The 12,490-nt window shown below is 37.4% G+C and overlaps 1 long non-coding RNA gene across 1 annotated transcript in view; it reads left to right on the forward strand.

Moving 5' to 3' along the window:
- LOC141730662 (uncharacterized) overlaps window positions 1-12,278 on the forward strand; it is a 25,668-nt gene extending 13,390 nt beyond the window's left edge. Inside the window, exons 2-3 of the long non-coding RNA XR_012582258.1 lie at window positions 10,411-10,530; window positions 12,151-12,278. This is a non-coding gene — a long non-coding RNA (uncharacterized LOC141730662). The remainder of the gene's footprint in view (window positions 1-10,410; window positions 10,531-12,150) is intronic.
- The last annotated feature ends 212 nt before the right edge of the window (window positions 12,279-12,490 follow it).

Here is a 12,490-nt window from a genome sequence, read left to right on the forward strand (position 1 = left end):
TCTCCAAAGAACCAGTTCAAATAAATGGTCAGCAGCTGGTTTTAGCTCCTTCTTGCAACAGTTGTTGCATCTTGCTTTGCTCATCTCTCAGGCTTTATTTGAAGGTCAGCAGCCCCCTTCTGTCCCTGAGCCCCCAGCCCAGCTTCATCCTTTCCTCCTTCTCATGACACAACATGGCACCAAGTGTGGGAGGATAATGCCTATAAGCCTTCAATAAACCTCTGTATGGGAGGTTGTGTTGGCTGCTATCTGTGATTATTAAATCAAATCAGCTTGTAAGTGGAGTTTTTTTCAAGAAAAACGTGGGAAAGGCATTCTGGACCCTTTTGACACTACGGCCTTCTGAAACCTCCACGGCCTGTCTAAGGCCTCTCCCCTTCTTCTGGGAGAGGAAAGCCTGGAAAGTTGCTGAGCTCTCACAGCCCCCATAATCCCCACAGGCCTTTCCTGTTTCCTCCTATGCTGCTTCCCTAGAGTTTCCTGAAGCCCTCTAAACCTTCCTAGCTCAGCAGATATACAGTACCTATTTCAACTCCCAGATTCCTCCATCCCAACTCACCTACATGTGAAATGCCCTTTGCCACCACCTAGTTTTGCCTACATTGCTGAGGTGCCTCAAGACACTTCTGAGATTATTTTTGAGATATACATGTCCAGAAACTCTTTGCTACCCAGTCTTTATCCTACCATAACTCAGACAAATAATTACGTCAAAACAGCTTTCATAAATCTATGAATCATTTATTTTGTTCCCAGGCACCTGAAATTGAAATTCATTGAAAATATTAGAAGCTTTTAACTCTGGTCTGTGTTGGTTTGAAAGATTGTCCAAGAGTCTTTCTTGTGAAGTTTAGATACTGATTTCACTGCAGGTCATGAACACATTCTCCTAAGTTCCCTCGCTCCTCTGTAGGGTAAGATGGTCCCTCTGTAAAAATGGTTGATGATGGGGGGGATTCACCTCTGGGAGGTGCTCACCTCTACTCTCCGTCACTACTTGTCTAGAGATCCCAGCTTATTGTCCCATATTAAGTACTGTAAAATCAAGCAAATAAGTCCTTTGTTATTTGGGGGAGGGGGAGGCAGTATATAAAATAATAGAGTCTTAAAAAATGAACACATAAACTTTTATTTTTCCTTTTTAGTAATTTATCACTCCTACTTTCCCTGTCACTTTACAGGAAAGTATCTTATACCCAGCTTTAAAATTCTTTAACCTTCTACTTCTATTTTTATTATTGTCCTGGGGTTTTTTCCTGGCCCTAATATGTTTGGTTTTAAGTGCTTCATGCATTTCTGTATCAATTTTTCCAGGAATGGAATACCTTTATAAAATTAGTTGTGGCATCTGAGAGCAACTTTCAATTAATAAAGACTAGGGAAATCACCCCTAAAGGGTTTTCAAGTTTTTTTCTTTATGTACAATATCTTGACAATAACAAAAAAAAAATCACATTAAAATAAAAGGTGCCTATTTGTAGGAAAAGCAGCGTTAGGCTTCACCTAACAGTGTAATGCTATATCATGCCAATTACTGAACCTGTATCCTGTCATTTACAGAACCACAAAATCACAGAATGACTGAGGTTGGGAGATACCTCTGGAGATCATTTTATCCAAACCTTGTATTCAGAGCAGGGCCAGCTGGAGCAGGTTTCTCAGGACTGTGGCCAGCTGGATTTTGAATATTTCCAATGAAGGAGACTCTACCGACTCTCTGGGCAACCTCTGCCAGTGTTTGAGTACTCTCAAAGTAAAAAAGCTTTTTCTTCCACTTACGTGAAGTTTCCTGTGTTCCATTGTCCCTTGTATCACTGAGAACAGCCTGGGCCCATTGTCTTTGTTCCAACCATCAGGTGTTTATGTACATTGACAAAATCCCATTTGAGACTCCTCCAGACTTAGAAGCCACAATTCCCACCCTCTGAGTGCATGTCAGAGTCAGATGCTCCCAGATATTAATCACTTTTGTAGCCCTTTGCTGGACTCTCTGCCCCTGGCCGCATTCCATCTGGATGGTGACAGGACTCTCTTTTGTATCAGCTCCTCATCTGTTTTGGATCATCTGTAAATTTTCAGAGGACCCACACTCTGTCTTACCTATGACTTTGTCCCACTGTCTAGGTCACTAATGAAGATGTTTAGCAGTACCAGATCCCTCAGTGCCAGCCTGAGGTACTCCAGTACTGCCTGGCCTTCAGCTGGCTTTGGCACCTGATTGCATCCCTTTGAGCCCAGAAGTTGGGCCAGTTTTCAATCTACCTCACTGTCTACTTATCTAGTCCATACTTCAGTGTTTCATCTAAGGATGTTATGGCAAACAGTGTCAAAAACCTTGCTAAAGTTAAAGCAAAAAATATTTCACTGTTTTTTTTCCCTGTCCACTAGGGTAGTCACTTCATCAGGTAGGTCAGACAGGATGTCTCTCATAAATCCATGCTGACTCCTTCCAGTCACATTCTTATCATTAATATGTTTGGGTATGGCTTCCAGGATTACATGGTCAATCACCTTCCATGGGATTGAGGTGAGCCTTACCAGCCTGCAATCCTCCTGCTTGACCTTCTTGAAGATAGGAATAACATTTGTTTTCTTCCAAGCCTTGGGAACCTCCCGCAATACCCACAACCTTTCAAAGATTATCAAGAGTGGCTTTGGAATGTCATCAGCCAGCTCCCTCAGCACTTGGTGCCATGGATCTTTCTATGTTCAGTGTGTTTAAATATTCCTTGACCTGATCCTCCTCCATTGAAGGTAAGCCTTCCTGGCTCCAGACTTTCCCTCTGGTCTCAGGGACATGGGATTACTGAAGGCAGGTTTTACCAATAAAAACAGCGACAAAGTGTGGCGTACTTGGCCTTTTTCATGTTGTAGTAGAGAAATTATACAGGAGCAACAATTGAACACAAGTTTCTGATGCTAGCAGTCCACAAAGCAGAGTAAGTAGGACCCTCAGATAGGATATGGAGATTGGGAGGAAAAGACAGAGAGTTTACATTATCCAATTCTGGTAAGAACACTACTAGAAAAAAGCACCTAATACTAATGGTAAAGAATTTTAAAGCAACATCTAAAAAGCTGCACTTAGGATTTGAAAATTGTTAGATACTATGTATGGTGAGAGATTATAAAAGCTCAACATGCTAAAAAAAAAGGGGCAAAAGAGTTGGAGACTCATGCTGCTGAAGACCTTAAACCAAGACCAGAAACATTTAATAATTACTTCCTAAGCCTTAAAGTATTATTCAAGCACAAATTACTGAGCCTATTGGTAGAGGAGTTGACACAAATGTGGGAAAAGACAAAAGTTCAGGAAGCATTTTTTTCTGTTCAAGTTCTCATAATTTCCAGTGGAGATTAACTGTTACATTCTGTATACTATATGAATTCTTAGTATACATTCTGTGTATTAACCCTAACCCAAGACATTGACTCCCACTGAAATGTCTAATGACAATTGAAGAAAGACACATTCTTATGCTTGGCATAATTTTAGTATTAGATAACTATACATTCTCTGGGATATTCAGCTTGAAAAAGAGAAGGCTTTGGGGTGACCTAATTGCATCCTTTCAATGCCTGAAGGGAGGCTACAAGAAAGATGGAGAGAGACTTTTTACAAGGGCACATAGTGACAGGATAAGGGAAAATTGCTTCCATCTGAAAGAGAATAGGTTTAGATTAGATTTTAGGAAAAAATTCTTTACTGTGCAGGTGCTGAGGCACTTAACAGGTTGTCCAGAGAAGTTGTGAATGGCTCCATCCCTGGAAGTGTTCAAGGTCAGGCTGGATGGGGCTCTGAGCAACCAGGTCTAGTGAAGGTGTCCCTTTCTATGGCAGGAGGCTTAGAACTAGAGGATCTTTAATGATGCCATTCTGTGGTTCTATGGTTTAAATAGTGAGCTTGGGTGTCCCCAGTGCTTCCTGCAGTCTTGACCCTGTTCTTGTCCTGAGAAATCTATTGCGACCTACTGTTATACAAAGGGCTTTCCACATGCACAAGTTCTCATCCAGTGGAAATCAGGACACAGAGGAGATGGAGAGATGGTGGGAACATGGGATGATTTCTTTTTTTTTTCCACAGGACATGATAGGGGTTCTCTGATGTTGGAGTGCTCCTAAGTCTTACTATATATGCTAGCATATAGATAGAATTTTTGTATTTGAAAATCTGTTTTCAAATTGCATAACAAGTATATAATTATTGATAACTTCACGTTTCACATTGACTATGACTTCCAGATGACTTACATTTGGTCATTTTTTTCCTATCTGCTTCATAATGTTCAAAAAGAACCTCCAATTATGTGTCCAACTTAAAAACAAAAAAAAAACAAAAAACAAAAAAAAAAAAAAAACAAAAAAAAACATTGCCTTGCATTACTAGGGCAAAACTTTGAACATGGAATTAGATATCTCAGTCTCTACTTGATGCTTTGGCATTCATGACGAGATACTCTTCCTACTGTGATAATTTTCATGTTCTATAGAATTTTGTTATGATAATCTGGTTTGGTGGCTATAGAAACCACAAAAGACCCATTGTGACTTCTACATTATGTGGAGTACATCTTGGATAAATTTATAATTCCAGAAGTAGTCACTTATTTCTTCATGCTGACTCCATCCCATATTAAAATCTTGCAGTTATGTCAGTTTAATGTCATAAGGATCTGTCCTGTAAAATCTCAGCATTGTGGCTTGCATTCACAAGAATTGTTAAAACTCTGACAATAACAGAGTAATTAACAGATGAAACGCTTGTTTAATTAATGTGTTGATCAGATCTTATTTTGTTATGGAAAGAGGAAGCTGACCAGGTCCACCTCATCCACCCTGCATTAGTGATACATTAATTTAATATCATCACCTTAAGTAGCTTATACACACGCACATACAATTTTCTTTCACTCACTCACGCTCTTTCATGCTATTCAGTTGTACATGCTTTACAAGGATAGGCGTGGTTGTTCCTTTATTTCTCTAATTCCCTCGCCATGGTCTGTTTAAATTATTCCATTTGTAAGCATAGACAAGTTGATACATGCGCGTTAGTTTCGGCACACGTTTAACATTTATTATTTTAGATGTTTATTGAGATTATAGAGAAAGATGGCTGCAAAACCAAAACACATTTCAGTCTAATTAATTTATACCCTTTCTTGTAATCAGCTTGGTTTATGTATCTTTTTTGTCTTTCATTTGATCTCTACTTTTCTCTGATAATCAAAAGAATGAACATCTTATTAAAAAAAATAAAATTAAACTGTTTTAATTTCCTTTTTCATTGCATTGCTACCAGCAAAGGATGTTGAAAAGCTTTTATCTTTACATTGTTGCATTGTTGACTACCAAAGAATAAAAGAGTTTTAGTTAATTATGAGAAAATTAGGCAGACCTGTGTTCAAATTATATTAGAATATCATATACTATTGATAATACTGTCAGTTCATAACTCTCCTAATTGACCGACACAAATCCAGCAGACCTGCATTGTGAGAGTGCACGACTGTATGGACAGCATGAACCGTCCATTACAGGACAAGCTTTTTTGGATTTTCCACCTTGAAACTTGTTGTAGAATTTTTGCATGAAGAATTAAACGGAGCATTAGAAAAAAGGGTCGATCCTTCAGATTTCAGGTAATATCATAAACCACTGTTTTGCTGGTTTTCAGTATCAGAGATATGGTGATGACAGTCCTCCTTATGGGTCTGACATTTCTTGGAGCTTTTAATAGAAATTCAAATCTTTGTAAAATAAATGCAAATTAGACGTTCTTGTTTTAAGACTTTGTCTTCACTTTTTAGAAAACTATGTAAAAACATGAAGATGGTTGCAGAAGAACACAATCATGTCACATGTCTCTTTCACATAAAAAATTAGGGAAAAGTTTTTAAGGGGGAAGACATTTTTTTATATTTTTCTGTTACAGGGAGCTACAATGAAAATGTACTAATCAGGATGCAGGAAGGAAGAAAAGGAAGAAAAAAGGATTAATGCAGAAATCAGATATTATTGACATAACTGGTGATGTTCAAACACACAGGTAGAGATCCCTGAAATGACTCATCAGTATTCCTAAGGATTTTGATACAGTATTGTTTATGCATCTGTAATAACTAAGCCTGTACCTGCAGTAAAGAAGTTTATATCTCAGACATTTAAAAACAAAAATGTCCTTTTTTTTCCAGTTAAACTTGTATGAACTGAGTTTGTAATTTACACCTCTTTTGCTTGGCTATTGTATACTGATAAAGGAATTCATGACAGAATTCATAGCATTGGACTTATTCAGACTCACAGACACAAAACTCCCTCAGCCTCACCAGCTGATGGTCAATGGAAGCCAAAACATTTATAGTGCCATCTTATTCAATTGTTGATATTCATGGTGCTTGAATTCCTCACCTTTATCAATCATCATCTTTACTCTCCAGCCCTCCAGTCTTTCCACATCCTTTGTGCTCCACCCAATGGCTTTGGGGAAGTCCTCTTTCATGTTTTCATACTTCAGGGAACCACCATCCCTCCGAGGCTCTCATTATCCTAGGAAAGGAGGTTGCTGCTCAGTATGGCGTACAGTGAGTCAGTCAAACTGTGTTTACGGACTTTGCAAAGATAGCATTTCTTTTTCCTGTAGGACAACAGTGTGCTCAAGTCAAACTCCTTCCTCATTTTCTCTCCTCCCAGTCCTCTGCCTTCCCATCCCCAGGGACTAAAAGGCTGAGCAAGCCATACAGGACACTGCTTGAAAATTATGAAAAAAATAACTACAGAGAAATTAGAGGAGGGATAAGGATAAAAGGGGAATATGAGAGGAGAGCTGAATGAACAGGTGGGGAAGACATTCAGAAAGACAAAAGGAATGAATGACTAGAGAAAGTGAGGTAACAAGATGGACAAGAAACAAAATAAAATAGATGAATCAAAGAATATGGAAATATGAAAATAATTAGGAAGCAAGCAAAGTTGCACTAAAGTAACATAAAGCTCCATTGAAAAGCGAGCTTCAAAACAATACTTTTCAGTAGTGGAGAAGAAATAAATTCTCCTTTGAAAAATATCTCAGCATAAGCTAGGGCTATGAGTCACAAAAACTGAGATATGAAAACAAGGAGGAAAGTTGCAAAAAAAACAAGACGGAAAGTTGCTAAGGGAAAAAATAGCAAGGTAAGAATGGAAGGTAGAGGAGGAGTAGTGAAGGCCTTTTTCATGTTTGTTCTGCCTCCTTTCCTTAGTAATGAGCAGGGAGTGTTTGCCTAATGGAATCTCAGCCCCAGGGCAGACAGGAGTGCCTCAGCTCACCTGGTAGCAAGTACCTCTCCCCATTTCAGGAGTGATGTTCACAGGCTCGAAAGAGCTGCAGGAGAATCCCAGCACATGCTGGCAAGGAGAGGTGAACACCTCCATACCAAAATTCTTGCCCCCCTCCTCTAAACAGAAGAAAAAGAAGGTGGCTTAGTGTGGGTGGTAGAGTTCAAAAAGCTCTCAGCACTTCTCCCCTGTGTTTGATAATGTAGACCCCTGAAGCGATTTTATAGATGGGATGGGGAGGACCAGTTTTCTTCATCACCTGTGCTATTTTCAGTGGTATAAAACCAATGGCTTCGTGGTAGCAACTGCATTTTCACCTCTATTAATGCCCTCTGTTGCCTAACAGGGCACTGCAGAGTTAGGCCAACACAGTGGTTTGTGCATTATTCAGCAGTCCAACCAATTTAGTTTAAGTAGTTTCCAGTCTGTAAGCAGGCAAGTAGACTGTAAGGAAAACAAAGTTCAGGTTAGACTTGTCTTGTCTACAGAAGGGAAATTCAAGGGTCTGTACCCTCATTAGCATGTGCATATATTCTTATGACTTTGATTAGGTAAAACAAAAAACAAAAAAAAACCCCACACAAACAAACAAACAAGAAGCACAATACTATAAGGGTTTTCTCTTTTTCTCTGCTTGTTCTTCATGTGAACATGTTTAGTCAAGACTGTCAAACTCCCATGTACCTCAGGCATGTGTATGCAAGTGAAACTATCATCTCACACTTACTAGAACTGGACAAATGCATAGGTGGTTCCCACAAGCTTATTTTCTTTTTGAATGTGCTATATCACATCTGAATAGTCTAACCATTAACAGAACACGGTGAGATTTTATAAGGGTATGGTATTATTTATCATAATAAAATCTAAAATATATAGTTTTAAAACAAATACGTTCAGTTGATGAATAGATGTTTTGAACAAATTTAAGAGAGTTGCAGCAAGAGATATCATTTCTGATGAGTTCAGCAAGGCAAGCTCAGTCATGCCAGCTTGGTGAGAAAGCTGAACCTCACCCAGCTGTGAGATTTTGCACTAGAACCTCAAAGCATCATGAGCAATTATGTTTGAATGTGGGCAGTCATTGCATCTAAAGCAGCAAAATACTTGGTCAGGGTGAAAAAGCAATCTGCCTAAAGTTAGCTTGGGTGTTGTGGTTATTTTTTTACCCAGAATGAGTTATTTCTGTGTACATGAAACATGCCCAGCCTTTGCATGGGTCTGCAAGAGGGGCTGGGGGCAGCAGTGGAGGGCCAGCATGTCTTGTGGCAAGTGGAGGCAAACACAACCCAGGTGCAAGAACAGCACCAACTGCTTACAAGAGATCCTATCCTGCGTGTAAACACAGTCTGCACCACTCAGTTTTAAGAGCTAGACTTCTACAAAAGCAGTGAGAAGGCAGAGCTGCCGAGTTTCCCTGTTTTCAAGGCTGACTCTGATGCAATCCACTGGTAAAGGAATCCTTCAGAGGAAAAGATGAAACTTCCAGTGCTGGTGTTAATGGCACTTAGAAGTAACTTTTAGCAGAGACTTTCTGCAAAGGCAGAATAATGTGACAAAAACATGTCTTTGAGGCCTGCCACATTTCCAGTGACTAACAACTGAGTTATTACCTACTATGATCTGTTAAGTTCCTCCTTGTGTAGCTAGAACTTTTGTGGGAAATGCCTAAACACCTGTAACATACTTGGCTCTGCCAGAGCAGCCATGTGGAGAAGTATTTACAGGTCAGCACCAACAAAGTAATCAAGCATTGGTAATAAGAAAAAGAAGAGCACATTAGTTATGATTTTAAATTCTATAATTAAGAAGAGAAGACAGAATTAGAAGATTTGTCTCAATGCATATTTAATTTACAAAACTCCTTAAGCTTTCTCTTTTTTTTGGATTATTTTTCGCATCTTTGGGTCATCATCTTTCTTTCACATTTTCTGTGTCAAAAATGGTTATTAAGACATATATGTCTGAAAATAAATTCAGTAGATCTGTAATGACAAACATTCCTTAAGACTTAAAGTAAATCACATTCCTATGAAGTGTGAAACTGCTCAATAGAGGTTCATTTCAAGGCCTAACATGAGCAATATTGAGTCTTATAATGTTGTTACATGAGTTAAAAACACAAACTGGTTGAGTACAGTTATACAGAAGAATCTCAAATGTCACTTCAAAATAATGAATTATTGCCATGGTTCTAATTGCAGGTATATGCAAATGCCTAAAAATTGGAATAATAACAATAGCACCCTTTGAAAACCATACTTTCCTTAGGAAAAATGAAGTCATTTGGAAGTGTTCTGTTTTTAAATTGTGCATTTATATTGTCAGAGTAATAAAGCAGAAAAGCATATTAAACACATTTAGTATGGGTTTTTTCACAAATAAAGAAAAGCCAACATTATCATTCTTGTTATTGTCTCTTATGAGATGTACATAATTTTAAAATTATGTTGTAAATATGGTAATAAAGATTATATATCTGCACAGAAATCTGTGTGCTGTAATATTGCATGATTAAAGGGGAGATGAGAAAAATACATCAGTTTATATTATTTCAACAGTTAATGCATACTTCTAACTTGTTTTTTATTGCATTAATAGATAGTTCAGTATCAGCTTCCATTTATGTTTGTAAATTAGGTGATGTACCATTAATATTAGTGTCTTGAAAATAATTTATATGAGTACGAAATTAGTACTTTTGCATGCCCTTAGGAGAATTTTCTATTTGTACAAAATACTTTTTTTTAAAATACTGTTTCTTATATTGAGTATTTTCTGAAAACAAAATGATGAATTTCTATTATTGGGCACAGTCACCAGTTCAAAGCATTCATAACAAGCCACAGCTAAAGTTGCTGGCTATGTAATAAATACATGGCTGTCTATAAATAAATAGCCCTCTGAAGTCACACTCAAGCCTTCAAGGGTGATATACAACTTTAATTTTTACAAGGCAATGTTTTCCAATCTTGTATCAAAAATACTACAATTATTTGCCATGGAGCATTTGAAATATTAATGTTGATTTATAACATATTTAAATACCAATTTTTGCTATTCTGAGGATCACTGAGCTTGTTCCTTTCCTAGAGATGCCCAAAGCCATCATTCCAAGAGGAACTTGGGAGCAGGCACATTAACTGCTCCATGGAAGACCTGAGCAGGACTGACCACACACAGTGCCCACAGAAGACCAAGGCAAGTAGACAGGTACCTAACTAAAATATTTATAGGATATCCTAAATTACTGCCTTCCCCAACCTTAGCAGAATTAAGGTCACATATTTTTATTTCCTCTACAACTGTCCTAAATATCGGGTTAATTGGGGTGGAGCCACTTTTCCTATTGGTCAGGAATCGACAGTGTGGGGAATCAAGAGGAAGCTTAGTGATTCAAACACTCAGAGTGGCCTAGTCCTATTAGCCAGCACATTCTGTACATTTAATTTATTGGTTGTTTGAGACTAGCATATTTCAAATAGTAGTTATGGACTTGATGCAGATTACAGAGTTTAAACCTTTGTAAAATAATAGTCTCTTCTGACCTTGAAATCTGTGACAGGTTAATGCCTTTGAATATGAGTAATAATCCTAAATTTCTAAAAATCCTTTTCCAAACATGATGAAAATGCAGTTTATTAATTCATGCTTTAATCTAATAACCCACATTGCTGGAACTTTACTTGATTTTACTGGTCAATTGCTGATTTATATCTATTTATTTGGGGGTTTAAATTGCAAAGTAAATAAACTGAAATTGTGAAGGAGTTTTTGAAAAATTTTCTTGTGGTCAGCAAAAACCCCATTTCTAATATATTCCTTCTTTGAAAGAAATATGCTCAACAGCTAGGTTTTTGTAATGAATCTATCATTGCAGGACAGTTTTAGCTAATATTTATCATCTTAAAGACTTCATAGAGTGAAAAGCAAAATCATATAAGAGTTGGGGATTTTCCTGAATAAAAGCATAAAAGGAGTTCAGTTTTGGAGAACTGAGCTTTCTTCAGCATTCTGTGGATTTATTGTTGAGGGGAAGGAGTGAAGACTTCATGTGAAAAACCTAATGTAAAAAAATAAGGTTTTTATTGACTAAGACAAAGTGAATTTCTACAATTATATACTTGTGCATACTACTTTATTGATCTGAATGTTTGTACCAGTGTCAGGTTGCAAGTTGCAAGAATCAGAGTATGCTGAAGCTCTTGTCTTAAAAGGAATCTATTGTATAGAAATAAGTTTGTTGTTGATATTTCTCATGGGCTGCAAGTCCACACACATGAAATCTTATACACAGCCCATTTTATAATTTATACTTTTTGTATATTATTCCATGAACATTGATGTAATTTAAATTCAAGCACACTCATGTCCTCTAGATTTGAAAACATTTCTTCACATGCTAAACTGAGATTACTAGTAGTTTTTATGCACATCATTAAATGTTTTCAAGAGCAGGACATTTTTTGGTCAGGGAATTCAAAAAAGATAATTTACATACAGTTAAAAATATCATTATATTGCATAATGTACAAAGCTGCATAAAATGTTGGCAGAACATGTTTACTGACTGACAGTGAGAATCCATGCTGAAATATCTGCCTTTCTTATCATGACTTGAATCAAAAAATTAGTAGGGATGAAAAAATGCTGTTTGGAACGCACAGCCAGAGTACCTAAATGTCACAGAGGGACTAAGAAATTTTGAAAATAATTGTATTTCTCCTCTCTATGACTGGTAATAACAGAAGGGATGAGAACTGAACTGTCTTGACATAAAACACAACTCTTGACACTTTCTCTAACTTTGTGTTTCTCTTCTCACTGTTACAGAAATATGACTATGTGAAGAGGTAGCTGTGATGTTATGGTCACTTGCAAATTAGAGATTACAGGTAAGAATGGATTTTCAGTTAAAAATAAGCAAGTGATTACACTTTTAATGCAATACTGGAAGGAGCATTTGATCAATAGGGTTAGCTGCCTTATTGGATAGGAAGGAGCAATAGTGTCACATCATCTAAGTACTGTAAAGTAGGCAAACAGTTTTACTGTTAGTGTGAAGCAAGTCATTAGAGATGTTATTCACAGCACAAAGCTTAGATCTTCCTTTTACCTAAGGATTAATGGGAAAATTATCTCTGACTATCCTACTAACCAATATTTGCATTGC

This window comes from Zonotrichia albicollis, chromosome 1, assembly GCF_047830755.1.
Source record: "Zonotrichia albicollis isolate bZonAlb1 chromosome 1, bZonAlb1.hap1, whole genome shotgun sequence".
Lineage (NCBI taxonomy): Eukaryota > Metazoa > Chordata > Aves > Passeriformes > Passerellidae > Zonotrichia > Zonotrichia albicollis.